The 5,268-nt window shown below is 57.5% G+C and overlaps 1 pseudogene across 1 annotated transcript; it reads left to right on the top strand.

Moving 5' to 3' along the window:
* The first annotated feature begins 307 nt into the window (after window positions 1–307).
* LOC311530066 (ribonuclease pseudogene) lies at window positions 308–2,220 on the top strand (annotated as a pseudogene). Its single transcript, XR_014714744.1, has 2 exons — window positions 308–359; window positions 1,633–2,220. The product of XR_014714744.1 is annotated as a ribonuclease pseudogene (transcript).
* The last annotated feature ends 3,048 nt before the right edge of the window (window positions 2,221–5,268 follow it).

Raw genomic sequence — 5,268 nt, 5'->3', positions numbered from 1 at the left:
CTTGGATCGGGGAGGGGAGTGAGGGCTAGTGGGTTAGAACAGGGGGGGTGGGAGTCAGGACTCCTGGGTTCTCTCCGCAGCTTGGGGATAGCGTTGGACTGAGGATAACAGGGGGAGATGCATTAGGCACTGTGGCTGTGGGGTTCACAGTGTCTCAGGACCCTGCCCTGTGCCCACTTCTCCCCTAACTCCCTGCCCCACCCAGAATCTCTGAGGCCCTGGGTGGGAGGAGCTGCCCCATCCCACCCACAGCTGCCTGGCCGTGCTCTATATAATGACACCCGAAGGGGAAGGAGACTCAGAGACTCTCAGCTCTGCTGGCAGCTGGATCCATCTCTGACAGGAGCCCCAGGAGTTGGGTGAGCTGAGAACAGACACAGCCAGGGGGAAAATGCAGAGGGAGGGTCACTGCAGATTGACCCCAGAGGGGCTGGACGCAGAATCCGGCCCTGACCCCACTGCACTCAGGGGTGACTCTGGATTGACCCCAGGCAGCTGAGATCACAATCTTGGCAAGAGGGTAAAAGAACGAGGAGGTGAGATCTAGAGTCAGCACTCCTAAGATCTCTCCTGGGGCAGTGGGGTCTAGTGGTTAGAAGCGGGAGGCTGGGAGCCAAGACTCCTGGGTTTTCTACTGGCTCTGCAGGGGCAGTGGGGTCTAGTGGGTTGGAGCAAGGGGGGCTGGGAGCCAGGACTTCTGGGTTCTCTCCCCCACTCTGGGAGAGGAGCAGGATCTAGGGTCACAGAAGGGGGAGAGCTGGGAGTGCGGATGAAGGACGCACTGTGGACAAACAGGTAAAGCAGAGAGTTAGTGGCAGGCTGGGGTTGTGGCCAAGGCTCCCCACTGGGGTTTAGGGAACCTGGGTTTCATTCTCTGTGTCTTAGGATGGGATTTTTCAAACCCCTAAAGGGGTCTTGAGGCCAAATCCTCATGTACCCCCGTGGGACCCAAGTCACCAAATGGGAGCTGAAAAGCTGAGCCTTAACCACTCTTTGTCTCGGTTTCCCCGTCTGTAACAAGGGAAGAACAACCCTTTCTCGGTGTGCTTTGCCCATTTAGACTGTAAGAGTTTCTCACTGGCCACTAGCCAACCAGAATCCACGTGACAAAAAGAGAGAGCTGGCTTAATCCATGGAGAAGGGCAATATCACACACTTGGGCTGCTGGGAAGGGTGTCTTCAGCTCGGCAGAAAGAAAGAAAGAAAGAAAGAAAGAAAGAAAGAAAGAAAGAAAGAAAGAAAGAAAGAAAGAAAGAAAGAAAGAAAGAAAGAAAAGCCCTCAAATCTCTGGAACCTAGTAAATGCAGCCCAGCCCTGTACCCTTAACTCTGCCCTCTTTGAGTGATGGTTGTGGGGCGGAGCTGGTGTGCTCCACTTAATTCTTTAATTAGTGGTTTCAGGAGCATTTGACGTTCTGGCAGAGGCTGAGGCAATTCCGGGTAACTTTAATGCTCTGCAAATAAGGTTTTGGAGTTTGGCATGAAGCGACTGCCTGCCTGCCAGCCTTAGCCTGCAATCTGCAAGGAGCTCCCGGCGGGGCGGGGGGCCTGGAGGGGATGAGTGGATGCAGGTCCCATGGTGCAAACAGGTCCCCTCCCCCTTGTCCATTCCTCCATTTCCTCCCTACTGCAGGGCGAGCCAGCAGCAGAGGTATCATGGCCCAGAGGGGACCCCACCCAACACTGCTGCTGGTCTTGCTGGCCGCGTGCCTGGCTCTGGCCAGGGGGGAGACGCGCTATGACAAGTTCTTGAGGCAGCACGTCGATTACCCAAAGACTGCCGCCCCGGACACCAGGACCTACTGCAACCAGATGATGCAGCGCAGGGGCATGACCTCGCCAGTCTGCAAGTTCACCAACACCTTCATCCATGCCAGCGCTGCCAGCATCACCACCATCTGCGGCTCTGGGGGGACCCCGGCAGGTGGGAACCTGCGAGTCAGCAACGCCTACTTCGACCTCACCACCTGCCGGCTGCAGGGGGGATCACAGAGACCGCCCTGCAACTACAACGGGGGCACCAGCACCCAACGCATCCGCATCGCCTGTGATGGGGGGCTCCCTGTGCACTACGACGGAGCGATATAGCTCGGGCCCATTGCACAGCACTGTCAGTCCCCCCAGACCCTGTTCCGCTGCTGCCCTGGTGCCCATTATACAGTATAGCCGCCCCTTCCCACCCCCACCCTCTGCTGCCCCCTGGTGTCCATTATACAGCATAGCCGCCCCTTCCCGCCCCCACCCTCTGCTGCCCCCTAGTGTCCATTATACAGTATAGCCGCCCCTTCCCGCCCCCGCCCTCTGCTGCCCCCTAGTGTCCATTATACAGTATAGCCGCCCCTTCCCGCCCCTGCCCTCTGCTGCCCCTAGTGCCCATGATACAGTATAGCCGCCCCTTCCCGCCCCCGCCCTCTGCTGCCCCTAGTGCCCATTATACAGTATAGCCGCCCCTTCCCGCCCCCGCCCTCTGCTGCCCCCTAGTGTCCATTATATAGTATAGCCGCCCCTTCCCACACCCGCCCTCTGCTGCCCCTAGTGCCCATGATACAGTATAGCCACCCCCCACCCATCCCACATCTATTAAGTATTGGGGGCAGGTTGTGTGGAGAAGATTGTCCCAGGCGGGGCTCTGGAAGCTGTCCCTGAGTTTTGTTTCCTTGCTGCTTCTTGCAATAAAACACTTTCCTGCCAATGCAGAACGAGTCGGTGTGTTTGGGGGGCTGGGGCAGAGTCACTGCATCTGGAGATCTCAAACCCTCGGGCTATTTTGGGAACATGGCTAAGTTATTTAAAGGGATGAGTGAAGGAGCAGACATGCCCCATTGCTGTGCAGTGACCATGATCAAATCCCAGATCAGGGGTCCTGGCTCACTCACTGGTTTGGGGACTGGATTCCGGGGCCTCTTCTCTTTAGGGGAATCTTGCTCCAGTCCAGATGCAGATGGGGGAATGGGATGGGGAATGCAGTACAGGGCCATTCCCCACAAGGGGGCACCAGTCCCCATGGGTTACGGGCTCCAGCGTGGCCCCAGATTGGGCTGCTCAGTGGCAGCTGGGGAATGGGGCACTGGAAATGTTTATTTCCAGAGCACCAGGTACAGTTTGGGCCCAGCTCTGCAGGGTCTGGCTAGCTGTAGGTGTGTGTCAGGGAGGGGGATCCGGGAGCAAAGAGGTTTCATCTGAGGTTTTCCAGTGAATGGCTCATCTGGTTGCAGCAAAGTCTGTATGGGGCTCGAAGTTTCCTTGGGACTCATGACCATCTACAAGGCTCTGTCCCCAAGGGGTTTGCAGCACGGAGGCAGAGCTGGCATCTCCTACCCCTGCCCCCTTCACCCACTGCCCTGCAGCTCCCCCGAATAGCAGGGCACGCAGAGCAGCCATAGAAGCACAGAAATGTGGGGCTGGAAGTGACCTTGAGAGACCATCAAGCCCAGACCCCTGTGCAGAGATAGGACCAAGTAACCCTAGACCAGCCCTGAGAGGGGGTTATCCAATGATGCAACCCCCCTTGGGATCCTGGTCCAGAGCTTCACCACTCTGAGCATTAGAAACTTTTCCCTAATATCCAACCTACATCTCCCTGGCTGCAGACTCAGGCCATTACTTCTTGTCCCATCTGTCACGGAGTCCCCGGGTGATGCTCTGGAACTGCTCCCTACGAAGCCAGGCAGGACCCTGGGGAAGTCTCCTTTCTGTGAGCAGACTGTCTTCAGGACACACAGCTTCCACCTTCCTGGGTCTGACCTCGGAGCATTCACATCCTCTGCCCCTCTGTGCGCTTCCCACAGCGAGTCCGCCCAGGCGGGCTCCTGGGGAAGCCAGAGGGTCCTGCACCCCAACTTCGCAGTCAGACGTGACTCTCAGCCAGCCAGTAAAACAAAAGGTTTATTAGATGACAGGAACATGGTCTAACACAGAGCTTGTAGGTGCAGAGAACAGGACCCCTCAGCTGTGTCCATTTTGGGGGGCAGTGAGCCAGACAACCGCGTCTGTACTTCACTCCATGTCCCCAGCCAGCCTCAAACTGAAACTCTCTCCAGCCCCTCCTCCTTTGGGCTTTGTCCCTTTCCTGGGCCAGGAGGTCACCTGATTCCTTTGTTCTCCAACCCTTTAGCTCTCACCTTGCAGTGGGGAAGGGCCCGGGCCATCAGTTGCCAGGAGACAGTGTGTCGGCCATTCTCTGTGTCCAGACCCCTGCACATATGTGCCCTCTAGGGCTCTGCAATGATCATACACCCTTATCCCACCACCTAGATACTTAAGAACTGCATAGGGGAAACTGAGGCACTCCACACTATTCAGAGGAAACATTAAGAACAGTCCCACTTCGTCACACCGTCCTCAGCAGACACAGAGAATGATGGATCTCTGTCCTCTCCAGAACAGCCCTGCACAGATTTGGAAGCTGTTCTCAGCTCCCCCGCAGTCTTCTTTCCTCAGGACTAAACCTGCCCAGTTTGTTTGCCTTTCCTCACAGGCAGGTTTTCTAACCTTTTGATCATTTGTGTTGCTCTCCTCTGGACTCTCTCCAGTTTGTCCACACCTTTCCTAAAGTTTGGTGCCCAGAACTGGGCGCAGGACCCCAAGTGGGACCTCACCAATGCCGAGTAGAGCAGGACAATTCCTTCCCGTGTCTTGCATATGACACTTCTGCTAGTCCACCCCAGGAGGACACCAGCCTTTCCTGCCACTGCATCCCCACGTGAGTCACCACCCGTTAGCCCGTTGCCCCATCCCCAGTTTTGAAACTTCCTCTGTGCGTGCAGGGTTTTGCCCCTCTCCCCGCAGTCCCGGGGAGAGCAGCCTGCCCCAGACCACAGAGAGGGAACCAGCAACGGCCAAACCACCAACCGACACCCAGCATGCCAGCGGGGCTGGGCAGTGCAGATTGGGTGGGGGCCGGTCCAGGCTGACACAGTCGGGGGCAGCCCTGTTTGGCTAGATCTGGGCTGGCCCAGAGACTGGGGGGGTGTCAAAGCCCCGAGCCCATGAGCACCGTGAGACACTGCAGGGTGAATGGGACCGGAGTTGGCACAGAGGGGCCTGGCAGGACCCCCAAAGCTTGTGCCAGTGGAGACAGATCCCTCCTGGGCCCAGATCCCCCTGGCCCAGCCAGCCCAGCCCAGCCTGCTCCTGGGCCCAGCCAGCGCAATTTCTTGGCAAGCCAAGTAACTGTGTGGATTTTACAGCACTTCGGAGAGCGGAGGTTTGAACGGGGAGCTGGCCTTAACCTTCGCTGTAGCAGGGCGATGTGCAGGTGACCCCAAAG

Source organism: Lepidochelys olivacea, assembly GCF_965140295.1.
Source record: "Lepidochelys olivacea isolate rLepOli2 genome assembly, chromosome: 13".
Taxonomy (NCBI): domain Eukaryota; kingdom Metazoa; phylum Chordata; order Testudines; family Cheloniidae; genus Lepidochelys; species Lepidochelys olivacea.
Note: the sequence above shows the minus strand (reverse complement) of the source record. Positions and strands in the feature narration are given on the sequence as shown.